Source organism: Bos javanicus, chromosome 15 (genome assembly GCF_032452875.1).
Source record: "Bos javanicus breed banteng chromosome 15, ARS-OSU_banteng_1.0, whole genome shotgun sequence".
Taxonomy (NCBI): Eukaryota; Metazoa; Chordata; class Mammalia; order Artiodactyla; family Bovidae; genus Bos; species Bos javanicus.
The window spans coordinates 83,582,886-83,599,921 of NC_083882.1; the positions used below are offsets into that span (position 1 = coordinate 83,582,886).

The 17,036-nt window shown below is 43.9% G+C and overlaps 1 long non-coding RNA gene across 1 annotated transcript in view; it reads left to right on the forward strand.

The window, feature by feature from the left end:
- The window catches only part of LOC133227162 (uncharacterized), a 33,353-nt gene that overhangs the window by 9,107 nt on the left and 7,210 nt on the right, over positions 1-17,036 (forward strand). Inside the window, exon 2 of the long non-coding RNA XR_009729738.1 lies at positions 14,633-14,762. This is a non-coding gene — a long non-coding RNA (uncharacterized LOC133227162). The remainder of the gene's footprint in view (positions 1-14,632; positions 14,763-17,036) is intronic.

Genomic DNA, 17,036 nt, shown 5'->3' on the forward strand with positions numbered 1-17,036 from the left:
ACCTATGCCACAGTATATAACCAGTACGATGCTTAGAATTTTTTCCAGTTACATAGTTCAAGCAATACATTTGTAAGCTGACCATCCATTTCATTTCTAGCCACTTCATCATTCATTAAATAGTGTCTATTAGGCAAAGCACTCTCATTGTCGCTCTGGTTCTGTTACTAATTATAGTAATTGCTCCAATCTTGTCTTTGATGGTTCAGATCAGATCAGATCAGTCGCTCAGTCGTGTCTGACTCTTTGCGACCCCATGAATTGCAGCATGCCAGGCCTCCCTGTCCATCACCAACTCCCGGAGTTCACTCAAACTCTCGTCCATCGAGTCAGTGATGCCATCCAGCCATCTCATCCTCTGTCGCCCCCTTCTCCTCCTGCCCCCAATCCCTCCCAGCATCAGAGTCTTTTCCAATGAGTCAGCTCTTCCCATGAGGTGGCCAAAGTACTGGAGTCTCAGCTTTAGCATCATTCCTTCCAAAGAAATCCCAGGGCTGATCTCCTTCAGAATGGACTGGTTAAGTACTGTCATCTAATCTTGGCTAATTTAGGATCCGCTAAAGCTTTCAGTTTTCCCCGAACTTGACCACATTTGTAAAAAACAAGTTTTGGGGGATGTAATGTACACCCTACGCATTCAGCCACATAAGGTGGTTTCCATGGTTTTGGTTCGGTGGTCTTCCGTGTATTGAGACAGTGCAGCCATCACCACAGTCAATTATAGAACATTTTCCCCACTCCAAAAAGATCCTTTGCCCATATTTAAATTGGATCATTTATCTTTTTAGTATTTTGTTGCAGAATTCCTTGTATAGTCTAGATACAAGTCCCTTATCAGATATATGATTTGCAAGTAACTTTTCCCATTCTGTTGGCCACCTTTTCAACCTGAACTCTAAAAGCCGTGAATATAACTGATGCTCCAATTTGAGACACATTTCTCACATCACTTCTTAGCAATAGCACCAACCTCCACCCCTGACTGTCCTCCTTTTTTTGGACTGCTGCTTCTTTGTACTCACTATATATAGTTAAACTTTAAATGCTTTATGTTCTCAGGGCTTTGTATTAAACTATCACTTTTTCTCATGCTACAAATTCTAGTGTTCTCACATCCTGGTTGAATCCTTCAAATATTCAAGTATTTCCCAAATTTTTACTCCTGTCTTAGATTCCCTTCTGAGCCCCAACTTATAGCCAGATGTTTTCTCCACATTTCTGCTTGCATAACTCATAAGAATCTCAAAATTAGAATATCCAGAGTTGAAATCTATTTCTTCTACTGCTAACTTGCTCCTTCTTTAGTACTAGCGTCTTTGCTGTGCTGCCCTGGTGGCTCAGACAGTAAAGAATCTGCCTGCAATGCGGGAGACCTGGGTTTGATCCCTGGGTTGGGAAGATCCCCTGGAGAGGGGAACAGCTACCCACTCCAGTATTCTGGCCTGGAGAATTTTATAAATAGAGGAACCTGGTGGGCCACAGTCCATGGGGTCGCAGAGAGACAGACACATGTGAGTGATTTCATTTTCATTTCACCATCTTTGCTGTGTGATGTTAGGTACGTGCCTTAACCTCTCTGAGTCTCAGTTTCCTTGTCAGTAAACTGTAGATAATAATAGCTCTTGTCTCCTAAGATTTGTAAAAATCTGATTGGTTATCATAAGGGTGATTAGAGTAGTACCTAGTACATAAAAGGCGGTGCATAATTGTTAACTCGTTTTCTCACTAATAACTATCAACTCAGTTGTATATCGGAGAAGGCAATGGCACCCCACTACGGTATTTTGCCTAGAAAATCCCATGGACGGAGGAACCCGGTAGGCTGCAGTCCATGGGGTCGCTAAGAGTCGGACACGACTGCGTGACTTCACTTTCACTTTTCACTTTCATGCATTGGAGAAGGAGATGGCAGCCCACTCCAGTGTTCTTGCCTGGAGAATCCCAGGACGGGAAGCCTGGTGGGCTGCAGTCCATGGGGTCACACAGAGTTGGACACGACTGAAGCGACGCAGCAGCAGCAGTTGTATATACCTGGAATCTCGTTGTCAAGCCTGATAACCTCTGTCTTCCTCAGTCACTGATCTTATCAGTGTCAAACATTGTACCTTTAGGGACCTGCATCTTTTAGCCTTTACTGCCATGACTCTACTCTAAATTACCATAATTTCTGCACCCTCACCATAACTTCCAAATTTTTGTCTTAGCCACTTGTTCAGTTCAGTCACTCAGTCGTGTCTGACTTTTGTTACCCCATGGACTGCAGCACACCAGGCCTCCCTGTTCATCACCATCTCCTGGAGCTTGCTCAAACTCATGTCCATTGAGTCGGTGATGCCATCCAACCATCTCATCCTCTGACATCCCCTTGTCCTCCAGCCCTCAATCTTTCCCAGCATCAGGGGCTTTTCCAAATGAGTCAGTTCTTCACATGAGCTGGCCAAAGTATTGGAGCTTCAGCTTCATCATCAGTCCTTCCAATCTATATTCAGGACTGATTTCCTTTAGAATGGACCAGCTTGATCTCCTTGCAGTCTGAGGGACTCCCAAGAGTCTTCTCCAACACCACAGTTCAAAAGCATCAATTCTTTGGCACTCAGCTTTCTTTATACTCCAACTCACATCCATGCATGACCACTGGAAAAACCATAGCTTTGACTAGATGGACCTTTGTTGGCAAAGTAATGTCTCTGCTTTTTAATATGCTGTCTAGGCTGGTCGTAGCTTTCCTTCCAAGGAGCAAGCGTCTTTTCATTTCGTAGCCACTTGCACACGCTTCCAATTCATTCTCCATCCAACTGCCAGAGCAGCAATTCTCAGACTTGGCTAATACATAGACACCATTTAAAGGAAAGGGATTCTCAGGAACATAGTTTGACACACACTGCCCAAAGACATTTAATCTATGAGAATGTCAGTTTTGAATTTTCCTTGCTGAAGAGATATTTTATCATTGTGCTGATCTAGTTTGAAAAAGTTCTTTAAATCCCCTTACAATTGAAAATATGTCTGTGATCTTTGGGCTTGGAGTATTCAGTTTCATACCTAAACCCATAACTTTTCAAAACCATATTTCTGATTATTTGCATCCTGGTTAAAACCTTGAAGGCTTCTGTTGCTCTTTGAATAAAACCCCATATTTTATTTTTTCATTTTGAATCTGTTTTTATTGAAATACAGTTATTTACAATGTTGTATTAATTTCTGCTGAACAGCAAAGTGACTCAGTTTATATACATGCAAACATTTTTTATGTCCTTTTCCATTATGGTTTATCCCAGGATATTTAATATAGTTCCCTGTGCTATACTGCCAGAGAAGGCGATGGCACCCCACTCCAGCACTCTTGCCTGGAAAATCCCATGGACGGAGGGGCCTGGTGGGCTGCAGTCCATGGGGTCGCTAGGAGTCGGATACGACTGAGCGACTTCACTTTCACTTTTCACTTTCAAGCATTGGAGAAGGAAATGGCAACCCACTCCAGTGTTTTTGCCTGGAGAATCCCAGGGACGGGGGAGCCTCGTGGGCTGCCGTCTATGGGGTCGCACAGAGTCGGACAGGACTGAAGCGACTTAGCAGCAGCGGCAGTGCTGTCCTGCAGGACCTGTTGTTTATCTATTGCGTATATAATAGTGGCTCCCACTAAACCAGACTCCCACTCCGCCTCCCCCCTCCCCGCCCCCTCGGCAGCACAAGTCTGTTCTCTGCATCTTCGAAAGCTCTGCATTTACACGTGGTCTCTAAAGAGCTGTGCCTTCTGGCCTCGGCCTGTCTCTGCCGCGTTCCCCCGCTCTTCGGTAGGTCGCAGCCTCACTCTCTCCAGTTTTTCCATCGGCCACGTTTCTTCCTGCCTCAAGGCGTATTTGCACGTGTGCCTTTCCTCCTTAGAATGCTTGCTTTCACGTGGTGATGCCTCCTGTTCTCTCCACTGGCCCGCTCCTGCGTGAGTGCCTGGTTGCTCAGCCGTGTCCCACGCTTTGGGACCCCATGGACTGTAGCCCGCCAGACTCCACTGTCTGTGAGATTCTCCAAGCAAGGATACCAGAGTGGGTTGCCATGTCCTGCTCCAGGGGATCTTCCTGACCCAGGGATCAAACCCAAGTCTCCTGCATTTCCTGCTTTGGCAGGCAGATTCTTTACCACTGAGCCACCTGGGAAGCCCAACCTTCAGCTTAACTACCGCAGTATTTAACCCCCCTGTGCTTTCAGTCGTGTCTGACTCTTTGTGAGCCCACGGACTGTAGCCTGCCAGGCCCCTCTGTTCATGGAATTTTCCAGGCAATAACACTGGATTGAGTAGCCATTCCCTTCTCCAGGGGTCTTCCAATCCCAGGGATCTAACTAGTGTCTCCTGCATTGCAGGTGGATCCTTTACTGTCTGAGCTACCAGTATTTTCAGTTACCTGTGATCCCACAGTATAAATGTTAAATGGGAAGTTCCAGAAATAAACAGTTCATTAGTTAAAAACTGTGTGCGCTTCTTCGTGGCATGATGAACTCTCACGCCAATGGCCCTATCTAGCCTGGGACCTGGATCAGCCCTTTGTCAGGTGTATCTTGCCCATCAGTCAGAGCTGTCAGGGTTCCCAGACAGACTGTCATGGTATCACAGTGCTCCTGTTCAAGGAGCTCTTAGTTTATTTAACGGTGGCCCCAAAGCGCCAGGGTAGTGATGCTGGCCATTCCCACATGCCAAAGGGAAGCTGTAAGTGCTTCTTTTAAGTGAACAGATAAAAGTTCTCAGCTTAATAAAGAAAGAAAAATAAATCGGATGCTGAAGTTAAGACTGACAGTAAGAACAACCCTTTCACGTGTGAAATGGTGAAGAAGGAAAAAGAAACCCGTGCTAGTCTGGCTGTCCCATTTCAGACTGCCAAAATCAAGGTCACAGTGCACGAAACGTGCTTCGTTAAAACGGCAAAGGCATAATATTTGTGCAAGATATTTTGGAACAGAGAGAGACAGCGAGACCACGTTCACACACTTCTTTCTTACTATGTTGTTGTAATTGTTCTACTTCACTATTTCTGCTCTCAGTCTTTTATTGTGCCTGACCTGTACATTCAACTTTATTCTACATGCTGTGCTTATTTGCTCAGTCGTGTCCGACTCTTTGTGACCCCAGGGACTGTAGCCCCCCAGGCTCCTCTGTCCATGGGATTCTCCAGGCAACAACACTGGAGTGGGCTGCCATGCCCTCCTCCAGGGAATCTTCCTGACCCAGGGATCGTCGAACACAGGTCTCCCACGTTGCAGGCAGATTCCTTACCAGCTGAGCCACCAGGGAAGCCGAACTTTATTCTAGCAATGTACATATAGAGAAAAAAAGTATATATGAAGTTTGATACTATTCTCAGTCTCGGTCCTCCACTGGGGGTTTGGAACACATCCCCTGTGGTGAAGGGGGACTGTACTTCCTCAGGGTCGCTCTCTCTGCATCCCAAGACTTGGTTATGTTCCCCTGTTATCGACTGTCTGGGTAGTCTGTACTTTCCTTTGCAGCACTTATGAGAATTACTATTAGTTATCTGCAGAATTATTTAACTGTGTTTATTTAATATGTACCTCTCTGCCAGACCGTGAGTTCCTCAAAGGCAAGGATATATCTTTCTTCTTTTTCTAATTTTATTTTTAATCGGGGGATAACCGCTTCAGTGCTGTGCTGGGTCCCGTCGCACAGCAGTGTGACTCGGCCACCAGTGTGCGCGTGTCCCCTGCCGCTTGGAACTCGCTCCCGCCTCGCCCCATCCACCCGTCTAGGCCTTCACAGGGCGCCGGATTCGAGCCTCTGGCCTGCAGCACCTTCTCGTTAGCTAGCTTTTCACACAGGCAATGCGTGTGTCTCCATGCTACCCTCTCGGTTCCCCCAGGCCTCGCCTCCCCTCACCGTGCCCACAAGCCTGGCCTCTGTGTCTGCATCCATATCCCTGCCCTGCAAATAGGTTCAAAATCTTTCTTGTTCACCCTTGTGTCTCCTACTGCACCATGCAAATACCTGCCACGTGAGAGGTTGTCAAATATTTGCTGAAAGGAACTGCCCCAGATGCTTAAGCCAAATAATAAACTAAAGCATGTATAGGCTGATAATCGCATTGGAATAAATGTTATATGTTTACTAGAAAATAAAAGATTGAGGTGGCTTCCAGCAAGACTGAGAGAGCATTCAGGCTTCAAGCATCTGAGGTTTGGAGTCAAGGTCACCTGTTATTAAGAGTCGTCTATCACTTGGTATTTGTTTATCTAATCAAGCAGATCCACTTGAGATAATCTGTACTCTGTACTCCTTTTGTTCTGCTTCTGTACATGTTGATAAATAGGACTTATGTAATTCTGGTTATTTGCTTGATTGACTAGAGGTGAACATTGAGGAGTGAACCCAGATATCTAGTAAAGCACAGATCCTTCAAGGTCATTGGCTGAGCTACACAATATCTTAAGAGCTTCCAGGTTCAGTTCAGTTCAGTTCAGTTGCTCAGTCGTGTCCAACTCTTTGTGACCCCATGGACTGCAGCACACCAGGCCTCCCTGTCCATCTCCAGCTCCCAGAGTTTACCCAAATTCACGTCCATTGAGTCAGTGATGCCATCCAATCATCTCATCCTCTGTCATCCCCTTCTCCTCCTGCCTTCAATCTTTCCCAGCATCAGGGTCTTTTCCAATGAGTCAGTTCTTTGCATCAGGTGGACAGAGTATTGGAGTTTCAGCTTCAGCATCAGTCCTTCCAATGAACACCCAGGACTGATCTCCTTTAGGATGGACTGGTTGGATCTCCTTGCAGTCCCAGGGACTCTCAAGAGTCTTCTCCAACACCACAGTTCAAAAGCCCCTGTTCTTCGGCGCTCAGCTTTCTTTATAGTCCAACTCTCACATCCATACATGACTACTAGAAAAGTCACAGCTTTGCTGAAGAAGCTGAACTTGAATGGTTCTGTGAAGACCTACAAAACCTTCTAGAACTAATGAGACAGTCAATTCCTAGGCAGGTTGATAAGTAGTCTGGGGGTCCCCAAGGAGAGAGGGGTCTGGGGTTCTCAGGGAGGAGGAAAGGACAAACATCTTTTTTCCCTCTATGTTCCTTAATCACATAAAATGGTTTTTTTCTTTAAGTCTGAAACTGATGATTACACAACAAACAACTCAGTTTGAACTCTGTACTAGGGATTATACAACAACAATGTATCCTGCTTGAAGACAGTTTCTCCTTCCTAAAAACCCTGATGTTTTAGAATGTATATTATCAGAGAAGGCAATGGCACCCCACTCCAGTACTCTTGCTTGGAAAATCCCATGGACGGAGGAGCTTGTTAGGCTGCAGTCCATGGGGTCGCTAAGAGTCGGACACGACTGAGCGACTTCACTTTCACTTTTCACTTTCATGCGTTGGAGAAGGAAATGGCAACCCACTCCAGTGTTCTTGCCTGGAGAATCCCAGGGACGGGGGAGCCTGGTGGGCTGCCGTCTATGGGGTCGCACAGAGTCGGACATGACTGAAGTGACTTAGCATAGCATGTTATGGGAGTGGGTCTGGTAGGATCTTTCTATTGTTAAGTTCTAATCCTATTATCTTAAAATGTAAATTGTGGGAGTGGGTCTGGTAAAATTTTCACAAACTTGAGACATTCTTTTCATTTATTGTAATAACTAATTAAAAAGTACATAACTCCCTTGCTAACACTAGCTAGGGGTGCATTCCCCCCCTTCTGATGTCTGTCTCAGAAGCTTTCTTTGTCCCTTTTATACTTTAATACAACTCTGCTATACAAAAGCTATTGAGTGATCAAGCCTGGTCCTGGTCCCGAAGCTAATTCTTCTTCGGAGATCAAGAATCTGACACCTTTCACTGTAAGCTATCAGTTCAGTCCAGTTCAGTCGCTCAGTCGTGCCTGACTCTTTGTGACCCCATGGACTGCAGCTCGCCAGGCCTCCCTGTCCATCACCAACTCTTGGAGCTTATGCAAACTTATGTCCATTGAGTCAGTGATGCCATCCAACCATCTCATCCTCTGCCACCCTCTTCTCCTTTTGCCTTCAATCTCTTCCAGCATCAGGCTAGTGTGAGAAACTCTTTTCTTTCAGTCATAGATAACATGTAAATGAATGAGAATGTGTGTGTTTCAGTAAGACTTTTTAAAATTGACACTGAAATTTGAGTTTCATATAATTTTCACTGTGGGGCTTCACTGGAGGCTCAGAGGTAAAGAATCCACCTGTAATGCAGGAGACATAGGTTCGATTTCTGGGTCGGGAAGATCCCCTGGAGGAGGGCATGGCAACCCACTCCAGTATTCTTGCCTGGAGAATCCCATGGACAGAGGAGCATGGCGGACTGCAGTCCGTGGGGTGGCAAAGATTTGGACATGACTGAAGTGACTGAGCACGCATAATTTTCATCTGTCATGAAATACTCTTCTTTTGGTTTGGTTTCACCCACTTAGCTTACAGTTCTCCTCTCTGCAAAGGCCAGTTCTATATTTTATGCAGTACATCTTTGTAGGGTGAGAATCTGGCAGGTTTGTTTTATTATGATGCAAGTGCATCACGCTTTGATAACAGAGGTATCCTCTTCAAAGAGGGAGATCTTGAATAAACACTTTGCAGGTGGAGTCAGTCCTCTCTGTGGTTGACTTAACTGACGATTTGGCCGCCTCAATTCCTGCTCTTATGCTGTAAATTCATCATTAAAGGGTATGTCTGAAGAAAAACCTGGGTCCCCCATCAGGGATCCCAATAAAAGCAGAACCCCAGGTCCAGGCTCTCTTTCCCTTTCAACTAGATATGCTGAGTACCCTCCAGGACCTGTGAGTGAGAAGCCTCGTCTTTCAAGCTTTCCTGATGGCCACTGCTGAGGGAGACTTGCAGTCCTAAGACAGACCGCAGTGGTGGGCCAGCCTCCACCTTGGCTCTGCAAGGGCAGACGCCCATGGGAAGCGTGTCTAGGCGTCTCCTCACGTCCTGGGGTGAGGGCAGGAGGCAACCGGGCTGCAGGCATCACCCTCAAAGCTAACGAGGGACGTGCGTTCATCCCACAAAAAAGAGCAGATGGACATGTCCGTGAACCGAAACGGAGACATATTAGAAATGGAAAGCCCGATAAATATAGTAAGACTCTTGGCATTACAACTGCTCTTCTCTCAGGTCACACCCAAAATATTCATTTCAAACAACAGTTTGACTTTGACCAACCATATTGTGGCCGTGTTTTATTGGCATCTCTGAGCTCAATCTTTCTCTCTCTCTTTTTAAAGTCCTTCTTCATAGCATTTATAACAGCTAATTTTCATTCTAAACTTACTCTTGGGAAGCTGTTGTTGTTGCTCAGTCGCTCAGTCGTGTCTGACTCTTTGTGGCCCCATGGACTGCAGCACGCCAGGCCTCCCTGTCCATCACCAGCTCTGAGAGTTTGCTCAGACTCATGTCCATTGAGTTGGTGATGCCATCCAACCATCTCATCCTCTGTCGTCCCCGTCTCCTCCAGCCCTCAATCTTTCCCAGCATCAGGGTCTTTTCAAATGAGTCAGCTCTGCACATCAGGTGGCCAAAGTATTGAAACTTCAGTTTCTAATGAATATTCAGGGTTGATTTCCTTTAGGATCGACTGGTTGGATCTCCTTGCAGTCCAAGGGACTCTCTAGAGTCTTCTCCAGCACCGCAGTTCAGAAGCATCAATTCTTCAGCATTCAGGTTTCTTTATAGTCCAACTCTCACATCCATACATGACCAATGGAAAAACCATAGCTTTCACTAGATGGGCCTTTGTTGGCAAAAGTGAAAAACCTTTGTCTTTCCTTTTTAATGTGCTGTCTGTGTTTTTCACAGCTTTCCTTCCAAGGAGCAAGTGTCTTTTAATTTCATGGCTGTGGTCACTGTCTGCAGTGATTTTGGAGCCCAGAAAATAAAATCTGCCACTGTTTCCACTGTTTCCCTATCTATTTGCCATGAAGTGATGGGACCGGATGCCATGATCTTAGTTTTCTGAATGTTGAGCTTTAAGTAAACTTTTTCACTCCCTTCTTTCACCCTCATCAAGACCTGATTCATGTTAATGTTTGACAGAAAACAACAAAATTCTATAAAGCAATTATCCTTCAATTAAAAAATAAACAAATTTTAAAAATTAAAAAAGAAGGTCTTTAGTTCCTCTTCATTTTCTGCCATTAGAGTGGTATCATTTGCACATCTAAGGTGGTTAATATTTCTTCCTGCAATCTTGATTCTAGCTGGTGCTTCATCCAGCCTGGCATTTCGCATGATGTACTGTGCAAATAAGTTAAATTAGCAGGGTGACAATATACAGCCTTGATGTACTCCTTTCTCAAATTTGAACCAGTCTGTTGTTCCAGGTTTGGTCTGAACTGTTGCTTCTTGACCCACTGGTTTCTCTGGAGACAGGGAAGGTGGTCTGGTACTCCCCTCACTTTAAGAATTTTACACAGTTTGTTGTGATCCACACAAAGGTTTTAGCATAGTCAAAGAAGCAGAAGTAGATGTTTTTCTGGAATTCCCTTGCTTTCTCTATGAGCTGAGGAATGTGGGCAGTTTGACCACTGGTTGCTTTGCCTTTTCTAAATCCAGCTTGTACATCTGGAAGTTCTCAGTTCATGTACTGCTGAAGCCTAGCTTGAAGGAATTTGAGCATAACCTTTTATGTGAAATGAAAGCAATTGTCTGGTAGTTTGAACATTCTTTGGCATTGCCCTTCTTTGGGACTGGAATGAAAACTGACCTTTCTAGTCCAATGGCCACAGCTGTCTCCAAATTTGTGGACATATTGAATGCAGCACTTTAACAGCATCATCTTTTAGAATTTTACATAGCTCAGCTGGAATTCCATCACCTCCACTAGCTTTGTACATAGTGATGCTTCCTAAGGCCCACTTGACTTCACACTCCAAGATGCCTGGCTCTACGTGAGTGACCACACCATCATGGGTATCCCGAACCTTAAGACATTTTTGGTATAATTCTTCTGTGTATTCTTGCCACCTCTTCTTTATCTCTTCTGCTTCTGTTAGGTCCTTACTGTTTCTGCCCTTTATTGTGCCCAGTCTTGCATGAAGTGTTCCCTTGATCTCTCCAGTTTTCTTGAAGAGCTCTCTAGTCTTTTCCAGTCTATTGTTTTCCTCTACTTCTTTGCATTGTTCACTGAAGAAGGCCTTCTTATCACTCCTTGCTGTTCTCTGGAACTCTGCATTCAGATGGGTATATCTTTCCCTTTCTCCCTTGCTTTTCACACCTCTTTCTTCAGCTACTTTTAAAGCCTCCTCAGACAACCACTTTGCCTTCTTGCATTTCTTTTTTTTGGGGATGGTTTTGGTTACTGCTTCCTGTACAATGTTACGGACCTCTGTCCGTAGTTCTTCAGGCACTCTCTCTACCAAATCTAATTTCTTGAATCTATTCGTCACCTCTACTGTATAATCATAAGGGACTTGATTTAGGTCCTACCTGAACGGCCCAGTGGTTTTCCCTAATTTCTTCATTTTAAGCCTGAATTTTGCAATAAGGAGCTGCAGTAAAGATCCATCCCCTCCATGGATCACAGCCTTCTAAATGGGCTTACAGAACTCAATGAAGCTATGAGCCATGCCATGTAGGGCCACCCTGGATGGATGTGCCATAGTGGAGAGTTCTGACAAAACATGGCCCACTGGAGGAGTGAGTGGCAAACCTCTCCAGTATTCTTGCTGTGAGAACCCCATGAAAGTATGTAAAGGCAAAAAGAGCTTCCTAGACCCTTTAGTGAAAAGATTGAGAGTCAACAGACATGAGGACCATTTCAAAGAACACTCATATGGTGTCAATTTCTTGGTTTAAATATGCAGAAGCTTCTCATGACATATGAAACAACTTCCGTACAGAATTTCTGTGTTCCATCAGGTGTCTGCAGATAGACGATTTTAACTGTCCTGCAGTCCATTCCAAGGAACTAAACATGGATTTTTAAGTTGTATCTGACATGTAAGACTTCCTAGTGAGTCCCACAGAGCAATTAGCTTCTTCTTTAACTGTCGGCAGCCTCTGATTAAATGTCAAATTCCAGAGAATGCCGGGTTTCAGCCGCAGATGGTGTGTAACAGAGTAGATTGTACATCTCTTTAGTTTTTTCCCAATTGAAGTTGAGTTGACTTACAATGTTGTGTTAATCTCAGGTGTACAGCAAAGTGATTCAGTAAAACACACGTATGCATATGTATATTGTTTCAGATTCTTTTCTCTTCTAGATTATTATAAACTATTGAGTATAGCTCTCTGTGCTATACAGTCAGTCCAGTTCAGTCGCTCGGTTGTGTCTGACTCTTTGTGACCCCAAGGACTGCAGCACACTAGGCCTCCCTGTCCATCGCCAACTCTGGGAACTTGCTCAAACTCATGTCCATCAAGTTGGTGATGCCATCCAACCATCTCATCCTCTGTCGTCCCCTTCTCCTGCCTTCAATCTTTCCCAGCATCAGGGTCTTTTCCCATGAGTCAGTCACGTGCTATACAGTAGGTCCTTCTTACACTAGTCTGTATACTAGATATATACTATTCTATACATAATGTACACAGCCGCATCCGCTAGTAGGCAGGATGCCTTAGAACCCTGAACCCGTAACCTCCCCTGGACGTGGCTCGGTCCACAGAGAGCCGGGACCTGGCCTCAGACACCAGTGTGCGGGCACTAGACCCAGAAATCATACCTATGAAACCCAGCTGATAAAACAGACTAATCAAAGGGTTTTGGAGCAGGGAGAGAGAAAAGCAGAAAAGGTACAGACGTACAATATTAGGAATAAAAGGAGCATGATAGAATAAAAAAGAAGACACTACTTTGATATCTATACTTCCAAAATGATTAGCATGAGAAGCAAATGCTTCCTAGAAAATATTGCTACAGCTAACATAAGGAAGTACAGAAAACCTGAACCTATAACACAACAATCCCACCAAAAAGAAATGAAAGTACTGTGTCTATACAAGAATAGATGAAGAAATGTTTATAGCTTTATTCATAATAATCCGAACCCGGAAACAGCTTAAATGTCCACCAGCTCACAAATGATTAAACAGCCAGGGGTGCAGTGATTCCATGGAAGACTACTCAGCTGCAACGAGAAACTACTCTTACCTTAACAGTCCAGACCGAGTGACTCTCAAAAGCATCCTGCCGAGAAAAGGAAACAAGACACGAAAGAATACAAACTATGTGATTCCATTGAAATGACATTTTGGAGAGGACAGATTATAGAGATGGAAAACGGATTGGCTGTGGCCGGGAGATGAGCTGGCGGCAGCGAGGTTCTGACGCCTGGGAGCATTTGGGGTGATGGAGATGCTCTGTGTCTTGATTGTTGTGGCGTTCACAGGAGTGTATACATTCGTCAAGATTCTTGCAACTGTGCACTTTTTCAAGAGTGACTTTTACTATTTGTGAATTTTACCTTAATTTTTAAAAAGTAAAAAGATTATAATTAATATTTAGACTGAAAAAGAAAGCTGAGGGCCAAACTTTAGTACCTTACAGAAGAGTAAAGGGATATAATAACCACAGCAATGCATCAGTGTTTATGGTATTCAGAATATCATACATAGTAATAAAGAGCTCTGAAGAGACATGCTGAGGACAGCTAGGAAACCATAAATCTGTCCTGTAGTTTACACGGTCACTCCAGGAAGTCTGGGGGCTTCTGGAACTTCCAGTGTAGTAGATGAGGAGGAGAAGGTCTTGTTTCACCTTCCCGCTGTTTCCTATGCTCCTCTTGAACTATTTCATGCCCCAAATTGAAATACATTCTCACTAAGATATCCACGGCACCCCGCTCCAGTACTCTTGCCTGGAAAATCCCATGGACGGAGGAGCCTGATAGGCTGTAGTCCATGGGGTCATTAAAAGTCAGACACGACTTCACTCTCACTTTTCACTTTCCTGCATTGGAGAAGGAAATGGCAACCCACTCCAGTGTTCTTGCCTGGAGAATCCCAGGGACTGGGGAGCCTCCTGGGCTGCTGGCTATGGGGTCGCACAGAGTCGGACACGACTGAAGTGACTTAGCAGCAGCAAGATATCCATATTAATGTACTGATTTTTTTAAGTGCTTAAAATGTAGTTTAAATGTCCCCCCACCCCCCCACCACAAAGTACTTTGGGAATTCTCCGGTGGTCCAGGGATTAAAAACCCATTTTCAATGCATGGGATGTGGGTTAGATCCCTGCTCTGGGAACTAAGATCCCACGTGCCTTGGAGCAACTAAGCCCACGAGCCACAAGTACTGAACTGCACATTCTGGAGCCTGTGTGCCACAACCAAAGATTCTGCGTGACACAAATGTAGAACTTGTACGTTGCAATTAAGATCTGAAGTCAAATAAACAAATAAACATTAAAGATACTTAGAATGGAAAAGGGAGATTTTTCTCAGGGTAAGGAAAGTAGTTAGGGATTTATTACAAATTAAAAAATAGAGAAAAGGTCATGAAAACCTGAAGATAGAGGCTCAAAAGCAGAAGTAAGAAAAATTGTCTAGAGATCATGGAAGCCACTTTTCAATGCCTCCATCCTCACCTGGAAATGACTGCTGTCCTAGAGATTTAGTCAGATGATTTCAAGATTTAAAGCACATATTCCTTTACCAGTTTGCTAACAATTTGCTGACAGTGTTTTTGCAGATTGGCAGACATGAAAATTGGAGACACTGACCTGCCTGTGCACAAGCCGCAGTCTTCATTCACACGGGCCTTCAGCACTGCCGCTCTGGTTGGCAGCATCTAGGAAATGATGTTTTAAGGTGCTTTTAATCCTATTGTACATAAAATTTCACAAGCATAATTATGAAAATTGTAGATATTTGTCTCTATTAATACTCTCAAGTGGAACATAAGTATTTGGTGAGCTCTTAAATTGAAAAAATGTTAAGGAATTTATTTTTTATTTTTCTCCCGACCCACTTGTGTTATCAGGTAACAGGTCTGTCAAGTTCTGGAGATATAAAAATAGAGGGAGCTGGTCCTGCTCTTAAAGATCTCATCATTTAGTGGTCTTTACTTTTAGAAGAGATGGTGAATGTAGTGACAAAATCAACATAATATCAAGGATAGTTAAATGCATTTATCTAATCATTTCTAATCTCTGCAAATTTATGCTTTCCATGTTCTAGTAAAACAGCACAAAAAATCACTGAACTTGAGGAACCGGTGTTCTAGAGAGAAAAAAAAATAGAAAGCATTTGAAACAAATATTCATTCAGGCTCCTTTTCTTAGCGATGTTTTGAATTTCTTATTTTCATTTGCATCTTCTCTTTTGAAGAAAGGAACTTGAATGCCATAAGAATATCTTCAAGCCTTGCTAAAGATTATTTACAAAATAGCATCGCTGGTAATGCCCGAGAGTTTGCAGACTCTCGGCTGCACCCCAGGCCTCTAAATCGCTGTGTGCGTTGTAACATCATCTCCAGGTGATATGTTGGCTCTTTAAAGTTTGAGAAGCACTGCTGATGGGCATCAACTCAGCATGTGCTCTGAAGGCAAACCTTTAGAGCAGTGATTCTCAAAGTATGGTTCCTGGGCAGTATCAGTGTCATCTGAGAACTTGTCAGGAATGCAAATTCTTATGTCTTACCAAATCAGTAAGACGGGGCTCAGCTAGCTGTGTGGAGCTTCAGTGAGCTCTACAGGTGGGCCTGATGTCTGCTAGTTTTGAGGACCATTGTTCAGAAGATGGTTGGTAAATTAGGTTAAAGCAGGAGAAATCAGTCTTGTAAATCCTCACGCCTAATTCCTCAGGGCTTCGCCTTCTCAGGTGCACAGGATAATTGAATTCTCTTACAGTCATTATTTTTTTAGTGCTCCAAGATGTTATAGGATCATAGGGAGTTTTAATAAAGTAAACGTTAGTGCATAAAAACAACCCCATAATTGAAGATTTAGACTCTAAAAAAATGAAATAGAGCCTTCTACCGATCTTCCAATCATATCTAAAAGACCTGTCTCCTGCTTTGATAGTCATCATTACAATTTGTGCGTGAGTTTTACGGGCATTAATGTAGGCTTTCAAAATTCACTGTTCCAGGGGAACAAAATATTTGAATAAAAAGTGTTAGGTTTCAGGCAATGAACCGATGATATATTTATGGCACATGTGTGCTGCCCAGAGCTGGTAGTTGATTGTTCACACCTGAGTGTGTCTTTAGGCATTTTGGCATATAAGTCCGCTGCTCCTAACTTTCCGTTTCTCAAGTGGGATTTCGTTTCCAATCTCAGCCAATGAAGCCTTCCTCGGGATTAAGAGGACTCTTAGTCCTTTTCTCTTTGACATGGACTTGTGCTGGGGATTGGTCAGGTATAACATATTTGCAGAGGAGGATTTTTTTAAGTGTTGAAAGATGGAGCTTTCAAAGTGACTTTTGAATTACTTATGATTTTGGTCTCATTGAATCCTAGCAATAGCTGAGGATACATATAGTGAAGGAGGTTTATTTTAGATGCTTGATCTTGAAATGTTTTCTGAGACTCAAGAGTCTGCCCCAACTTGAGAGCTGCTTTTCTCAACTCCCCTTCTCTTCCGACCCCTTTCAGAGCATGTCAGATTCCTGGGGCTCAAATACTTGAGGTGGGTTGAATGTAAGGAGCGTGGGGTGGCCGGGAACATAAGGAGACTTCCATGGGCTGCGGCAGGACCTCAGGACTCTGTGAATGTGACATGCTGGAAGGAAACCTTATCTAGGACTCCGTTGTCCTTGACATTATTCTTCATAAATAATCCATTGTGTCTGAGAGGAAGAATTCAGCCCTTCCTATGTGGAGTGATCAACTGTCTTGGTTTTCCTTATGCTTTCCTGTTTTAGCACTAAAAGTCTTCCTTCCTGAGCAAGTGGGATGGATGATTGCCCTATGCATGAACTTTGGTTTGTCAGTTTCTGATGTCGAACTTTCAGAGTTTCCGTAAGAATGTACATGTTCTCATCAAGTTACCTGTTTCACAAGGCCACCCAGATCTGCTGTGTGAGCGCTGGGAAGGGTCGTGGTGTGTTTATTGTACACTTTTCTTTCCTTTACTTAGGAA